Consider the following 18441-nt stretch of genomic DNA (forward strand, 5'->3'; position numbering starts at 1 on the left):
AGCAATTGCAATGCAAATAGAGACATCCCAGTAGACTTTCAGCTAGGAAACGTAGTTCTTGCAAGTAGTAACTAGCAGGTGAAATGCCGGTAAATGTCCAAGGATTTCTAGCAGAGCAAATGCAAATAGCTTTAGCTGAGAGATTGCAAACAGGTATGCATTTAAACCTGCGAACAAGTCTCAAGTCATGAACACATGGCTAAACCGAATAATTATTGGCTGCTGAAGTGTTTTGGTTTCAGAACACAATGGCTATTGGACTATAACAAAAGATAGAGCGAAAGAAAGAGGGCCAGAGTGAAAGGAAGATGGATTGAAAGAAATTGAGAGAATAAACCAGTGAATCATGATGCGTCTACCTAAGATAAACTAGGCCAGGCCTGGCTACAGGCTCACTGCAGAGAGTGACACAGAATCATGGATAAAAATTGGATATTTTCAAAAACACCAGCAGACCAGAGTTGGAAAATCATTTCCAACCAAACAGTCCCTTAGGATTCAGTCCATGGGAATGCTTCAACATCCTTCTCTCTGTTTCCTTTGCTCTCCCTCATACATAAATACACATTTATTAAATATATTTAACATTAAAATATCTTCAAAGCACCTCGAAATATCTGCTCTAAATGAATAAAACAGTACTGTGGTCTATTTCCCCACAGGCCTTGGCTAAAAACTGGAAGGCACACGATTCATTATTCATTATTATAATGACACAAAAACAATGGCAGCTTTACAAGCAGCACTTTTTTTTTCTTTAGTGCTAAGCAGTAAATCACAGCTTTGTGTTTTTGCACTGTTTCCTGGATTTACTCTAAAGAGAGAAGATGCAGTGCTGGTCATTTCTGTCTACATTAGAGTCAACATTAAAAGTGCTGGTCCACAAGAGCAGCCGTTATTCCTAGCACAAAATGTGTTTTTGTGCACCATGAAGAATAGGTGGAACTACTGGAACAACAACAACAAAAAAGCTTTAGTCTTGATATTTTTCTTGCACAGTGGCATTCAGTTGCAGCTCTCGGTTATCGCATAGCACAATATAAGAGGATATGTAGATATAACATTTAGTTAAAGCATGAGCATTCGTCTCATATTTGTTGTTGTGTATGGATGGGTTGGATGGTTTAGTGTGTGAGGTGGCTGAGTGAGCACTGTTGGGAAGAAATTTACCCCACACTTACACCACACTTCAGTCCTTCAAGAGAAACACACTCATACAAGCAGCAGGGGTGTGTATATTTTCCCTCTCTTTCTGTTTGCTTCTGATGAGAGTTCACAGCAGCATATTGGATCCTGCAGGCAGAGACCAGGTCAAGTGTGGAAGGGTGTGTTTGTGTGTGAACAGAAGATATGGACAAGTGTATGCTGACATTGAGACCAAGCCAGTGAGAACTTTTCTACTAACAAGCAATCTGTCCAGCAGTTGATCATGCAAGGCAATATGGAGGAAAGGTTTGCAACAATTAAGGCTAATGCTCAGAGTTGGAATAATTATTACAACCGGTAAGATCTTGTTTTGTATAAGAATGAATGCAATAGAGTTCAGTATATATTTTACGTTATCAAGTTCCACACTATGTAAACAAGAAATAAGTAGTTTTCTATTTTTAGATAATGGTTTGTTTAATCAAATTTCTTTTATGTTTTGACACTTGGTTCTAAGTGTGGCTCATTATCATCCCTGGTCTGTATGGATTTAGGGGTTATTAAAACAAATAATCCGGGTTTAAAACATTTTTTGTCCAGAAAAGATGTGATAAAGTTCTGTTCTTCATGTGAGACACGTCAAAAGGTGGGTAAGATGAATCAAATGATTCCACCTGCTCTTTTGCACCATATTCCCGTGATGGGAAACCCATTTGTAAAGGTGTCAGTGGACTATGATGGATGAGGGTATGCTAAATTTTTTGTTTGTTTTTTTTTGCTGCGTGTAAACCAGTCTATGAATCTTTAGTCCAGCTGAGCTAGTTTTTGGACATTTTGCCTGTTATAAGTGTTAAAAGAGAATTTGCATGTTCAATAAGCCAGAGTCATATAAGAACATCTTAGACTACTTTTACTCAGTGCATTTTGTTTGAACATTGCTATTGAGAATGTGAGTTTGCAAGAAAAATGCTGGTTATATCCCAAGATAAGGTTACACAGTGTTTTGACAGAAGAAGCAGTGTCTTGTGAGTTTAAATTGGGTGATAAAGTGTTTGTTCTCTCAGCTGTCACTGGGTCCACGAAATGTTTTTTTTTTTTTAGGTCTGTACAGCATTATAAAAGATAAACTATGCAGAACTGATCAGAAATGTACACTGTAAAAAATGTATTTTTGGTGATATGGTGGTACACTCCTGTGATTGGTGCAGCCATGTTTGGTCCCTTAGAGCTGTATAGCGTAACCTAAGTCAGGCCAACTTGATGCTGATGATGTGAAAGTGGTCACTGTAGTTTGTTTGGGTTTGAGAGTTGGTCACAAAACAATTTGCCCCTTTGGAGGTTAAGGTAAAGGCCATTCTTGACTTTTGTGTATTGTTAAAAACAATCCTTGCCAATATATACAGTGCATTTAGTCTTCGCCTTCTGCTGTTTTTTTTGTGGTAATTTGCATGAAGTTACTTTTCCCAAGACTTTTTTTTTTTTTAACGCAGCCACATTGTGCTCAAAAGTTCCTTTGTTTCATAGACGCTCAAGCTGAATCTACTTTTCTTTGGAGGCTTTTGGTAGACTTGTTGCTCTACATTTACATATTTACTTGTTCCTCTATATTTAAACTCCAGGCCGCTTGTGGTTTTTCTACAAGCTAAGCCATAAAACAAACATTTCTCCATTCTCCTACCATCAGGGCACTGGTGGCTCAGTGGTAGGGTTCTTGCCTACCATGCAGAAGGCCCAGGTTTGATTCCCAGCCAATGCTGAAACCCCAGCCCCTGGATGCTGTGCTGGATCCAATCCTGGATAAAAATGGTAGGGTTGCGTCAGGAAGGTTGGTCTGCTGTGGCGACCCTTCACACACGTAGGGAGCAGCTGATAGATCGATAATATTTTACTACCATCGCTCTCTTTACTATCAGCTGGCATAACCACCGGATCACATTTTCAGCCAACCGATGAGGTGCTGTCATTATTACTTCCTACTTTATGCCGTGGCTAATTAGAACAATTTGTTATCTCTTTAACTAACATCTATCATTCAGTCGTCTCACACCTGACTTTGTTATCATTGGCGTTCTTTGAGATTCAAATTCACTATGACATTCAAGAACAATTAGCAAATTCAAAAACCCTCATTAAAAAATGATTTTATTTCATGTCATTTAGGCATAGTGCACTTTCAACTTATACAAGCATTCAATAATTTACTGGCTTATAAACACGCTCAATAATTTACTGGCTCGGCTGCCATTTTTATGTTCGCCAAAAAGTGTTGGCTCATTTATCAAATTTGTCTGCAATCACTTTGTAGATGTAAAACAGTTTCTGTTCAAGACTGTTTCCCAGCTGATGCCCAACAGTGATATTTTAATTTAGAATTACTTTAATATAGTTTATGATGTACCTTAGTATATGAGAACTGAAGTTTGTACCCTGTTTTCTGTACCCAGTATTGTGGTGTGTATAACTAACACACATTTTGTGTCAATTTAAACAAAAAAAGGGGTGTGTGGAAGTATAGATGAAATGTATACCCCATAATAACATACCCTACACTAGTTAAGAAATAATGCTTGTACATTATACATCTTTACTCAATACGTTTGAGCAAGCCCTCTCTGCTCCAGGGGTACTGTATCATACAGTAGCTTCCCCTGTGCTTTGACCCCAACTTCCTCAGTTGGGATATGGCTTCTTCTGGTTCTTCATCAGGTAATGTTCTAGCCAAATTGCCAGTCCTCACAAATGACATTTTCCTGAAATGACAATAAACATCCGTAAAATATACCACCAATGTACTCATTAAAAAGTAATATTTAGGACTTTTAATCATTGTAATTCATAGTCCATATTTTGCTTATTCTACACACACACACCTGCATACCTGGCTTTTAGAGTTATTCACTGAAATGCAATTTGCAACCAAACTTTGAAAAGCACTGAGTCAAAATGTAAAGCAATTAACATATTCTGTAACACACACGCCCATGATGTCCACCTCCCTACAGTATAAGCAATTTGTTCAGCTCTAGGTTTCTCTCTGCAGTCTCATTTCTACTGCAGCTGTAGCTTGCATTTTGTCTGCTTAGTGTCACCTGCATCTATCTACCCCCATGAGACTGTGTTCCTGCTAAACTTTGTTTATTTTTTATTTAAAGAACTTTCAATATATTCTCATGCTTCTTCTTAGTTTTGATGGTGCAAGCTATGATGGAATCTCAGGCTGCACATGCAGCAATCAGTCTGAAGGACAAAATCAGCATCAAAAGCAACATCAATCTTGCTGTAGGAGTTCCCCAAGGACACAGAAGCAGAGATCTCTCCTATTTGAAGCGCTTCGAACTATATTATTCACACAAATGCTACAGATTTCCTGAGCCTAGACAGAGGTGAGGGTCTTTCTGGTGCTCCACTGAACCTCCATTTAAAGTCCAGTAGCCAGAGATGTAAGGTATTAAGACATAAAGGTTAAGTGAATCTACAACTCAGGATTCCACATTCGTATCCCACGAACACAGGGATGTCCAGTCTTATCCAGAAAGGGCTGGTGTAGGTGCAGATTTTCATTCAATCAAGCAGAAGCTACACCTGATTCCACCTGTTTAATCAACTGATCTTGGCCTTCAACAGACGCAGGTGTGGCTCCTGCTGGGTTGGAATGAAAACCTGAACCCACACAGGCCCTGTCTGGATAAGACTGGACACCCCTGCACTAACATTACATTTGTCCAAACTCCTTTTACAACAACCTACATGCAGGATTCAGATAACTATCTTAAAACCCTTGTAGACAACTGAAAAATTAGCTTTTTTTGCCTGAAGTGGCCTACTGTAATTACACTTCACCTTGAAATATAATTATTATTCTTCAAAAAACCTTCAGTAATTTATTATTTTCACATTATTGTGTGAGTCATCTATTATAAGAGATGAAAAATATAGTACTTAACCCTGTTACTTGAACAAGTTACTGTTGTGTAACAAGAAGCAAATTTCCTGATGATTTTGTGACCATTGAAAATGATTTAATATTATTACTTATTTAATATTGTGATATATGAAGTCATTAATTTGTCAATACAGCCCTGTTACACAACTTACACAGTATATTAAAAATAAAGAATTAAAAATGTAAAGTACATTTTTATGTACTTAATAATAATAATAATAATAATAATAATAATAATAATAATAATAATAATAATAATACTGTTATCTAATGAAACTTTGTTGTCTGAGGTCAGGGTTTAAAAAAAAATTAATAATAATAATAATAATAATACTGTTATCTAATGAAACTTTGTTGTCTGAGGTCAGGGTTTTTTTTAAATAATAATAATAATAATAATAATAATAATAATAATAATAATAATAATAATAATAATAATAATAATACTGTTATCTAATGAAATTGTTGTCTGATGTCAGGGTCACAAACTCTGAAAACAAACTAAACAATATAATGAATAATGAATAACAAACTAAAGATATGAGGCAAACCTACAGGCTCTGAAGGAGACTACAGTACAAACAACATGAAAGCTTGACCCTGAGGTGCTTACAATCTAGACTTGTATAGATTGGTTAGAATATGACGTGCTGAAGCTGATGGGAAATGTAGTTCAGGGCCCTTAAGTGCTAACCATGACATCTCGTTTATCTGAGAATAGATTAGCACATTTTTGAACGGATAAATGCACGTTTTCTTCGATTCAAGGTTGAAAAATTCTAATAAAATATTTAAGTCTTAGGATAAATGACACTCATTAAGTCACTCTCTGGTGTAACATTGGCATATTCGAGTTTTCATCCTCTGTCAGCTATAGAGGCAAGTGCCGTAGCCCTATTCCTTGCTAAACCAGAACTAATTAGTACTGCTCATCAGCAGAGAATGTGTTGACGTTCAGTGTTCAGGGCCGGCACGATGATCACATGCACACTTCACTGGAACTGCCAAGGTTGTTCGATTTCCTATGTGAGCCTTTAGCAAATTCACATTTGTGCGCTTTCGATGTCCTACAAAAGTGTGACACGTTTGATAACAGCCCCATTATCAACACTGACATTACGAACCATTAAACTGTGATTATCCACAATCTCCATATCTTTCACACACACACACACACACGCACACACACACAATTTACTTTCAGCTGTTTCTCTCAACTCAGTACACCATCACAGAGAACAATGATTGGATTTTCTGCTTACTCCTCTTTCCAACAGGATGAAAAATTCTCCCTCTCACTCTCTCTGAAAATGCTGGTCCTGTTTCCAACAGCCATTAGCACGTACATGTGTAGAGCACACACACTCGTCTCTATGAGGAGGAACAGAAAGCAGGTCATTACTAATGTGTGACTGATTATCATGAAAAATAAACATGATTTTGTTTGTTGCATTCCCAATGATTTTTTTCGTTGTTACAGGAGCATCACATGGTCACAGACCAAATTGTCTCATGTTGATAGTGAAGTAATTCTTTTCTCTCTCTCTCTCTCTCTCTCTCTCTCTCTCTCTCTGGTTGCTGCGTGACTATAATAAAAGCATACATGCCACATTAATCATTTAACCGCCCCCTTGAGTCACCACCAGGCTGTTTTAGCCACAAGCTTTCCATTTGGACAAGATTCTCTTGCGGATGCTGATTAAAGTGTGTTGTTTACTCTTTTCTCGTCCCTATTTTATGGTAATGTGCAGCTTTTAAGTGAACAAGCAATGAGTGAGATGAGAGAGTGAAAGAGGAGCTGGCATGGCTGCTTTAATGTTTAAGTGTTTGTTCAATGGCACACAGTTTTCTCCCTGGAAAACATTTTGTTGTCTGATTTTCACTTTTTTTGTCCACAGTGGTTGAGATTAAACACTGCAGTACTGGACTGGTTTGTAGATTATGTGGTTGTCAGAATTTGTGCAATAATAACAACAAAAGCTTTTATTTTAAGGGAAAAGTTTCATCAGTCATTTCACATCATTACAGTTCATCATATATATATATACTGTATATATATACATTTCAAAAGATTGAATTATTGTCATGTATTTTTTATTATAGATGAGGATTTTGACAAACATTATTTTTTCTGTCAACAAAATGAACACTGACACAGATGGTGTGTCTCAAGCCTCATCCAGTATTCCCAGTAAAGTCCCTGAATCCACTGGGACCCTGATCAGGAGAAATCACTCATACTGAAAGTAAGTGAATGGGGCTGTTGAGTTGAAACCAGGCAAAACACATACCAGATACAAATTAGAGTTAATATGAAGATTGCATTGTTTAAAAAAAAGGTTGAATAATTGTTTGCACAGAATACTTACTACACAGTCATTTCATTACATTATCAATTCAATTTTATTTTATTTCTATAGCACTTTTAACAAAGCAACTTAGCAGGAACATAAAAAAAGTTTAGTTTTTCTATTTAATCCCAGTGACTGTGGTGAGGAAAACCTCCCTTGAGACCATATGAGGAAGAAACCCTGAGAGGATCCAGACTCCAAAAAGGAAACCCCTCCTCATCTGGGTGAACCCCAGAGTATGTGATTATAAATGATTTCCCTTCTATAACTGCACATCAAGTGCAATTGTGTAACCAGGAGACATTATCAGGACAAGATGAACTGCCTGAGTGTCCCAGCCAATCCTAACACGTCTGCTTACAGAAGAAGAATACCCAGAATTCTGATACAGGGGACACAATAATCACTTCAACCTTCATGTAATTCTAATTACACACATGTTTAACATCTGTACAATGTCAGATATTGATGAATCACTGAGAAGGTAAAAGGTTATTTAATAAAAAGAAAGTCGGCAACTAATGACTACATGAAACCAGAATGAGCGGAAAGTTTTTACAAACTCAAATAGGAGCTGGTGAATTCAGCAGAGCGTTAGACCTTCCCACAATTCCCCTGTCAGGAAAGAAAAAAAAAACTCAGCTGAAGTGCTGAAGTTAATACAAATATTTCCACATAGGTCACACGCTGACTCTATGTGTGTGTGTGTGTGTGTGTGTGTGTGCCACTTCTTATCTTACCACACACTGCAGACTACCAAACAGCACAACAGGAGTGTGTTCACCAGCAGTGCAATCTAAACTAGTCACACAAAATTGATAATATAATAAATGTAAATCTAGGTAGTCTCATAGACACACACAAATGTGAGTGTGAATAGCTACATAATAAGATGCTTAAAATTGTAGGAAGTATGTTCAAGCAGACAAATTCGACAAGATGTATCAACTTGTAGTAATCAGATTATTAAATATTTTCTCCAATGGAACCAGTGCTTGGATGAATAGGAGAAAAAAAAAAATATCAGTAGAAGAATCAATAACCTAATTATTAGAACCATACGGTTTATTAGGTCAGGTTTTCTTCACTGAAAGGTATCGCATCATAATACTGAAAGAAAGAACTAGAGTTGAATGATTTGGATTGCAGTCATTTTTATTTGTATAATGATTTGTAGAACATTGGACATTCTAGCTAGGCATCAGAATAAGCTGCCTTGAGTTAGACCCACCAGGGCCTGCATGATGTTAGGTGGATCTCATCTTCTTGTGAATTATAAAAATATGACCAGATTCAAACTGGACAGAGTTCAAAACTTGTGAAAAGAACAGTAAAAGGGGCAGTGGTAGATCAAGTGAGTAAGGCTCTGGGTTGTTGATCTGAAGATTGATGTTTAAGCCCCAGCACTGCCAAGCCACCACAGTTGGGCCTTGAGCAAGGCCCCCCACCCTCCCTGCTCCAGGATCATGGCTGACCCTGTCCTCTGACCCCAATCCTCCAAGGATGAGATATGTTTTTTTCTCAATTCCTTGTCTGTACCTCTTATCCAATCTATCCTCGGGTCACGTGGCATCATTGGGCATCAAGGCAGGATACAGGATACAATGTATATGTGACAAATAAAGGTTATTTAACTTATGAATCAGTCGTCAATATGAATGAGTCGTTTTCTCCCTTTTTTCTTTTAGTTTCCTCTGGAATTATAATAATTCAGAGATGTTGCTATCAGTTGTGTCTTTCCAAGTCAAAACATCGGTCCTGATGATCATGAGATTAAAAATGCCATCAACGAGGGCATCGACAATTTGTGAATGTCTTGCTGCTCTGTGATGCTTTGCTTGAAGAGACTCCCACAACAGGATAATAACTTAATCCATATCCTCACAAAGATGCTGACATTTAATTGCAGGCTTTGAATGAAGAGAATCAATGTCTTTGGAAGTCGTGAGATATTGACTCGTAAACAGCTCGGAACATTTGCATAGTTAGCATCTACACTGGCTTTTTGCTTCCACTTGCTGTGAGCTTTTTCACAATGTGTATGTTTGGGTTTGGTCACATAGTCTGCTGGGGATTTGATTCTTAATTTTAATTTGATTTCTATCTTGATTCAATTTGTTTTTATACCACAAAGGTATAAGGATACATCCATGTGAGTACTACTGCGGATAGGTCACATTCAAGATGCAAAAATATATCACATAATAATAGAGTTTTGGAAGATGTGGTATGTACAAAAAAGAAAAAAGAAAAAAAATATAACTGATCTCACAAATGACCCAATTTTTACAAAGTATATATTTGTAAATAATATGTATTAATATATTTAAAATATATATATTATATATTTGTATATAATTTACAAAAATTATACACTACCAGTCAAAAGTCTGGACACACCTTTTAATTCAGTGTTTTTGTTTAGGGATTTATTTTCTACATTCTAGAACAATACTGGAGATTTCAAAACTATGAAATAACACACATGGACTTAAGTAATCCATATGTAATGACAACAAACAACAGTCAGTTGTTATTTTAAGACACAAAGGTCAGGTGATCTGGAATAGTTCTTGCAAGAACAGTATTGTCAAGTGCATTTGCAAAACCCATCAAGCACCATGATGAAACTGGCTCACATGAAGACCATCCCAGGAAAGCAAGACCAAAACTGACCTCTGCTGCAGAGGAGAAGTTCATTTAGAGTTACCAGCCTCAGAAATCACCAATTAACAGCACCTCAGATTAGAGCCGTTATGAAGGCTTTACAGAGCATCAGTAGCAGACATATCTCAATATCAACTGTTCAAATGAGATTATTGTGTATTTCGGCCTTCAGCATTGTTTTACAATGTAGAAAGAAATAAACATCAGGAAAGACCATGGAATTAGAAGGTGTGTAAAACTTTTGACTGGTAGTGTATATTATTATTAAATTAAGTGAAAAGTAAAATATTGAAATATTTACCTAATACACCTAATTTACCTAAATATTTTTAATATTTAGGATTTCACCGTCTGCTTTTTGCTTGAATGACAGCATTCGAACTGGCATGGACTCCACAAAAACTTATGATCTATTTCAGAGCAAATCCACCAGTGTGCCATCTAAACACAGCCTTCAACAGAAGAGATTAGACAAGAGAAAAATCCCAACTTTTGTACAAAGCAATCAACATGGTCACTGTCACTGGCAATATAATGGCTTATATTTAAATAGGAACCAGGAAAAAACCCCAGAATCTTGAATAATAAATATTCAGCATGTTGAACATGTCCTTTCATTGTTTTAAATATTTAAAAAAAAATCTTTAAAAAATTAAATCTTTTTATTTCCAGTTTTAAAGTTTTCCAGTTTCAGATTTTTGGACCTTGCTGTACGTTTCTTAATCTATATTTTGTTTCCAAATTTTTAGTTATAGCTATCTTCCAGTAGTTCAAACACCCAAATATCAGTCACCTGTCAGGCACATAGTAATGATCTAGTAAGTAGTAAGGCAATAGTAAGGCACAAGTAATGATCTAGTGCATAGCTTTAATATGTGTGAATATCTTAAATTTGAATACTCAAAAGTAAGAATACTTTTGAATCAGTCTTGTGTAGACAATGAGGCACTTTGCAAGTCAATAGAAACTTGAGTGCCACATCCATGACTGCGAAAATGCCCAACTTTTTTATAGTAATTTATTCCGCAGGGTGATTGACTGGCAACTCCAGTGCTCCAGCAGATACCATCTTGGCAGCAGAGAGACAGGCTGTTAGAGTGAACGCTAAATTAGTATCTCCGACTCACTCCTGAAAGATAATTGGTGAAATGTTGGCTGTTCCTGATATGATGATGGAGGGGATTCTGGCATTGTGTCTGCCCTATTAATTCCTTTTCCTGTGGTTCTTTTCGGTCTCCTACCCAGTAATACAGACAGTGGCTGGAACTGAACCCTGGAACATACAGCTGTGGGGGAGCAAACACTTCCTGCTGATCCACAGCATGTCTTCATGACTATATAAACATTTTGGCTTGCCAAATAGAACAAAGTTTTACTTCTGACCTGGTAAAAGTTGGTTAAGTGTTTATAATGTGTTGACTTTTACCTCAGGATTAGCATGGATCCAGAGCCTGTCCTGGGAACAGTGGGTGCAAGGTGGGAAATATGCCCTTTATGGAACACACACAAACACATTCATTCACTCATTCACATCTATTGTAATGTTTTTTTTCGAGGTGGGAAGGAAGCAGATAACCCGGAGGAACAGTAAACTAATATTAAACCATAAACCAATGAGCAGCAATCTCAAAACCTAGAGAGAGAGAGAGAGAGAGAGAGAGAGAGAGGGAGAGAGAGCACAGATGGTCCCATTTTGTTCAGTTTTTAATATTCCTTTTATAGTTGGAAATTTGAAACCTATCCTATAATATTTTAATATGCAGTAATTTCTAAACTATTTGTCAAGCATGCTAAAACGGCTAAATGCGATTAGAGAATAAGGTGAGCATGCTAATTAGCAAAGCTGAAAGATCAAAGCCGTTTGACACTTAAAATAATTAATGCCATTGGTCAATGTCCTCATGAAACACCGGTTCAGGCATTGCAGTGGGTCTGATACAGGGTGGAATATACAGTGGGATGTTGTACTGTATGTATATAATATATGTGGTGTATGTAATATATATAGTATATAGGCTTTTCATTACTTTGCATGCATGGTCTAGTGGATGGATGAAACCTTTTACAGAGAGAGTTCACCTTCACTTTCTCTCACTCAGAAAACAAACACTTCTCAGAGCTAGTCCTGATGTGAACTCTATAAGCAGGAGTAACACTCCTAAACACAAACAAATCAAACTGAGCACTTGATGGTAAACAGAAAGTGAGAGAAGATGGCGTAAGCTGGGACTGATGATAAAAACCTCTGTAAAGTCTGTGTTCAAGTCTGTTTTTTTCCCCCTTCAGTGTTGCCAAGGTTGGCTTTCAGTGTGTGACCATCCTAAAAACACACCTGTCTCTCAGACCAGTGGAGGAGGGAATGAGCACTGATCACTTCAGTGGTCCGATACACACCGTGTGTGTGTGTGTGTCTGCGCATGTTCTCGTCCCCACAAGGATAGGAAAATCTCATGGTTTTGACCTTGTAATGACGTTTGGCTGGTCCCCTCAAGGAACAATTCATTTTGTATTTTTATTTTTATTTTATTTTTTTTACTAATTTTAGTAAAACATACAAAACGAAAAGCAGTAAAAGATTTTCTTTAATTACTGAGATTAATGATTTAGTTTAAATACAGCATCATTTAATTAGCTACATTAATAATTACACCAATTGAAAGTCCTCACAAGGATAGTAAGACAGAAGAGGGTATTTTTTTTTTTTTTCTTGAAGTATAAGCAGCTTTGGCTCGACTTCAGTTATACTGATGATGGGGTTTCTAAGGGAAGAATATAGCAGAGAGAGAGAGAGGAGAGAGAGAGAGAGAGAGAGCGAGAGAGAGAGAGCGAGGGAGAGAGAGGAGAGAGAGAGAGAGAGAGAGAGAGCGAGAGAGAGACAGGAGAGAGAGAGAGCGAGAGAGAGAGAGAGGAGAGAGAGAGAGAGAGAGAGAGAGAGGAGAGAGAGAGAGAGAGAGAGAGAGAGAGAGAGAGCAAGAGAGAGAGAGAGAGAGAGAGAGAGAGAGAGGAGAGAGAGAGCGAGAGCGAGAGAGAGAGAGAGAGAGATGAATTATGAATTAAAGGCATTAAGGGCTGGCGAGTATTAGCGCAAATATGCTATCTAAGCTTATAGACATGCCATATTTGATAATTCCTATCCAGTGCAAGGCTGACTCTCTCTCTCTCTCTCTCTCTCTCTCTCACACACACACACACACACACACACACACAAACACACAAACACAGGCATAATTCCACCACAACATTAAAAGCTTTTAGTCATATGATGTTTTTTTTCTCAGAAGGAATTAATGTGGTCAAATTCTAGTCCGACTCAAACACCCGCCTTATCTGTCTTACGTTGAAAAGACTGTATTTTCTCAAACGTAGCACAGCAGCAGCACTAATCTAGAAATCTAATTCTAGCTCCAACTCTAATCCAAACAGTAACACAAACCTCAATTATTAAACACTATCATATATTAAATGTTAAAAATACTAGCCGTTTTATGAGGGGTACGTCTGTTACTATTTGTAGCCTTTTTTTTTCCTGGTCATGTAGATTGAGGTAGATTTTGAGCCTGGATACACGGGCCAGGAACACAGAATGGAAACACACCCTAGATGGCACGCCAGTCCATCTTAGAAGAACACACACATATAAGTGCTCACAAACACAAGCTCACACATATACTTATGCAGAGACATTATCTGGAATCATAAACAGCACAGATCATACAGAATAAAACAGTCACCTCACATTTAGCAGACCACAGCTGGTGCTTTCTTCAAGGCTCTGTTCAGGTCAATAACAGTAACACACATAGATAGATAGATAGATAGATAGATAGATAGATAGATAGATAGATAGATAGATAGATAGATAGATAGATAGATAGATAGATAGATAGATAGATAGATAGATAGATAGATAGATAGATAGATAGATAGATAGATAGATAGATAGATAGATAGATAGATAGATAGATACTTTATTCATCCCAAAGGGAGATTTACAGCTTCCAGCAGTATCCACAAGCACAGGTAATAGATAAAATAAGAAGGAATATAACAAAAAATACTAAAATACCCGAATTTAAGGGTACAAAAATATAACAAAAAATATAACAAATAGCAAAATATTACATAATTTAACAAAATATAGCAAAAAATACTAAATACAGAGATTTAAGGAATAAATATAGAGAATTAGAGGAATACAATATAAGTATTGTGCAAAAAACAAGTGTTTAAAAGTACAGACCTAGGGAGGTGATGTGCAAAAACCATTTATGTGCAAGTTTAATGTACAGTCCAGGACAGAGACTGTTAAATAATACTTATAAACCACTTTTCTTTACTATTTCTTTTTTAAAAACTTTAAAAATATGGATTCATTCATAAAATATTCAGAAGGCATATTTACCATGATACTTGTTTTTTTCCCCAGCTGCCTGAAGAGTTACTCAAAACAAATAAATAAAAAATCACACATTACATTCATTAAAATGAAATTAAAAATCACAGTAAATCCAAAGATGAGATGATTAATGCTTGAAGGATTAGTACCAACAGATCAACAAATCTGTAGAGATACAAAAAAATAAGTTCACTGCATGTGGACAAGAACAAGAGAAGGACTTTAGGTCTCTCTTTTCTCATGCTGTCTGATCCGACCTGTGTTTATGCCTCAGGCTCTAAAATGACAGATAGGACACTTGATCTGCCCTACCAGCATCCAAGCGATCAGGACACAGCCTCGGCTCTGCTTGACTGTCAATCATGTTATTTGTCAATTCAGCTCAGCGCAGTGCGATAGCTCAGTGCCTTCACAAGTATTTACTTGGTTTAGTCTCAGCAGTTTCTGGAGGGTTTTAGACTGGCCCGGAGAAGACAAATCTTAATCCAATTTTGCAGCATTTCACCTGAAGTGTAGACTAAAGGGGAAAAAAACCCTCAAGACAAACAACCAGTGACAGAAGCTGCAGTAAATGTCTGGTAAAGCAGTACAATTTTGGTTGCTCATTGGCTGGATGCAGTTATCGAGTGTGTGGTAGATCTATGGTTAAGATGTTGGATTGTTTATCAGAAGGTTATGAGTTGAAATCCAAGGTCCACCAAGCTGCCACTGCTGGACCCCTTGTGGAAGACCCTTAACCCTCAACTGCTCATTTGTATAAAGGAGATAAATGTAAGTAGCTCTGGTTAAGAGTGTCTGCCAAATGTCTGCCATAAATCTTACTGCAAACAAAGCTTAAGTATTATTTAGACATTCTGTGTTCAGTATTATTTAAGACAGTCTGTTCCATTACTTTTCCTCAGCTAGGAATTGGGCGGTCTGCCACCAAGGCGGCCATGTCCTAAGATGTTTAAGACATCTTTGTAGCTGTAGATGTAAATGTCAGAAAATGAAAGCTGAAATATGATCTATCATTTCATTGTTTTTCAACGAAGACAAATGTCTTCAAGGTATAGCTAAAGCAAAAGAATTGCCCTTGACGTTCCAATACTTTTGGAAATGATTGTTTATGAAATTTGTGTTAAAAAGTTAAAAATTGCTAACTAATAGTTATTGCTCTGTTGCCCTTAAATCACTATTTTTGTGCTGATGAAAAAACACAATATGCTGTGAACCCATATGTTACAAAAGAAAATAAATAAATAAATAAATAAATAAATAAAAATAGAGATGGAAGAGATCTGAATGAAAAGCACCCAATGCTGATTTTAAATAAAGTGAAAATGTAAATATTCAATAATATTGAAGTAAAATCTACCACGTTTTTGTTTTTTTTGTTGTTGTTGTTGTTTTTTTGCTAGAGTTTGTTTTTTTTTGTATGCGCATATTATTTTGTAATTATTTAAAATCCGTAGTGCATCCTGGCTCTCTATTTTTCAAAGTCCATTCCTCCAGGTTCACCTACATTATTCTGGGGTGAGCGCAAAATGGCTAGCATTGACAAACATCGCACCTGAGCTCAGACTGTCAGCATAATGTTACTTTATTATGTATTCTACAGTCTTTCGGGCTTGCATAAGGATAGTATGTAGCTCTGGGTGTACTCATCCGAGAATAAGCAAGTGTGTGTGTGTACGAAGTAATGAGGCCATTATCAGAGTGAACAGCTAATCTGGTCCCTCACAGAGAGTAAACACAATTAATCATTCATATCATCCGTCATCCCTCCCTCGCTCTCGCTCCCTCCCTATTCACTTTCTACGCACTTTCTCTGTACTCTCTCCTGGATTCTCTCCATTTCGCCCTCTCAAACCGTGTCTAAAACGGAACCAGTCAGCATTAGTTATGAACTAATTTTATGGCTTGTGCCTGCAGTTTGGTTCATTAGTTTCCTGCTTAAAAGATTTCTTTTTATGCTGAAAGTCCATTACAAGCCTGCTTAAAATTCTCTAGAGAGCAAAAACAAAATTATTAGGACATAAAAAAAAACAGGACGCAGTGAAAATAAACAGAAACACGTGGATATAATATAATATACTGTAATGAAAGCTCAAGTACTGTCACCTCTCTGGGAAAGAATAGACTCGTTTTGAATTCAATTCATGATTCATACACAACCATACACAGACCAACATGTAGTGAAATGATTTCTGACTTTCTGTGTCATAAAAAGACGGATAAAAATAGAATTAAATTAGTTCCGATTGAAATAGAAAGGAAAAAAGCGAAGGAAAAAAGGATATTATATATGAATATGGTGGCAGAACAGCATGACTGTTGTGAATAAAGCACAGATGTGTGCAGTTGTGTGCCATTAGTGCAATAATTCTTTGCAAAAATGTCTCTGAGGTATTCGGTGTTGTGTAGAAAAATCCAAAAAGAAATCTAATAGCCTCCAGCCCTACATGTTGTCCCAGTTGAGGGCACAGTGGCCGAGCTCATTCTCTCTGTCTTCTCTCTTTCTCATTCTCTTGCCTTCATTCTCTTGCCATTTGTATTAAGCCCTATGAACAGCAATACAGCTCATGCAGTGATGCCTTGCAACCCGACAATCACTCAAAAGGCCAATTTTGCCTAATGAAGCCAAATGCAACAGAAAAGCCCTTTTAAAAGGCTTTTAAAAGTTCAGGTCACTGTAAGAAAAAGGTCACTTTCTGTCAGTTTCCTGTGCATAATGCCTCAAATGCCATAAGAATCATGAGAGACGAGGCAGCAGGTCAGGACATGCTACATGCTGGAGCTTGTGGCTAAAGTTGATGATATTTTAACAAAGTGATATCTCTTGGTCTTTGGCCCCATAACATGCCTGTTGCATCAGCAGACATCAGGACTCTCTGCATGTTAACGGTCTTGGCATCATTATTCTCTTTGGCTGGAATGGATGAACATCATCACAGGTACAGCAAGTACAGCACATGCTTGCAAATGTTCAGTGCAGACTATATAAAATTCTATTCATATGTGTAAAGTTAATGTGTAAATATAATCAATATTATTAATTGTGTGTTAAGGTCGCATGGTGTTACAGCAGGTAGAAGATTGGATTTAGAGTCTCATTGGTTCATTTAGATTCCGAGACCTCTGAAGATGCACTGCCCTTATGATTTTAATTGGTGATTTTAGATTCTGAGGCTTATGGAATCCAAGTTTAGATTCAGAGACACCTTAGAGTGTCCTTTAGATTCACTGGTTGCATATGAATGAGATTCCAAGACGATTTGAGGGTCATCGACTATATTATTTAAATTCACAATTGCTGACTGTGATTCAGGGATTCATTGGTTCTCTGATTCAGATTCGAGAATCATTCATACTACAGTTAAGACTCAGAGGTTTGTGTACTATATGATATAAATTCAGACTCCCTAGCTATATGATTCAGGTCACACCTCATTGACAATATGATTTCAATTCAGAGACTGACTGGTTATATGATTCAGATATTCAAGATTCATTGATTCAAGACACCCTGGCTATGTGATTCAGTTTCAAGATTCATTGACTATATGATTTCAAGTCAAAGATTCACTTACTGCATAATTCAGAGCCATGATTCATTGGCTAAATTATTTAAACTGAAAGCCTACCTAGCTATGTGATTCAGAATCACAAATAAATGACTATATGACTTCGATTTAGAGACTCACTGGCTCTTTTATTCACAGTCAAGTTTTATTGACTATATGATTTTAATTCAGAGAATCCCTAGCTATATGATTCAGAGACAGAACTCATTGCCAATATGATTTCAATTCACAGAATGATTGTTTATATGATTCAGAGTCAAGATTCATTGATTCAAGGCACCCTGGCTCTATGATCCAGTGTCCAGATTCATAGACTATATGATTTCAAGTCAATCATATATACTCACTGTATGATACATGTACCTGGCTATA

The 18441-nt window shown here is 36.9% G+C and overlaps 1 long non-coding RNA gene across 1 annotated transcript in view; it reads right to left on the minus strand.

Moving 5' to 3' along the window:
- Positions 1-3353: 3353 nt before the first annotated feature.
- LOC131364865 (uncharacterized) overlaps positions 3354-18441 on the minus strand; it is a 63180-nt gene continuing 48092 nt past the window's right edge. Inside the window, exons 3-4 of the long non-coding RNA XR_009206535.1 lie at positions 6352-6460; positions 3354-3896 (exon numbers count right to left, since the gene is read on the minus strand). This is a non-coding gene — a long non-coding RNA (uncharacterized LOC131364865). The remainder of the gene's footprint in view (positions 3897-6351; positions 6461-18441) is intronic.

Source organism: Hemibagrus wyckioides, linkage group LG14 (assembly GCF_019097595.1).
Source record: "Hemibagrus wyckioides isolate EC202008001 linkage group LG14, SWU_Hwy_1.0, whole genome shotgun sequence".
Lineage (NCBI taxonomy): Eukaryota > Metazoa > Chordata > Actinopteri > Siluriformes > Bagridae > Hemibagrus > Hemibagrus wyckioides.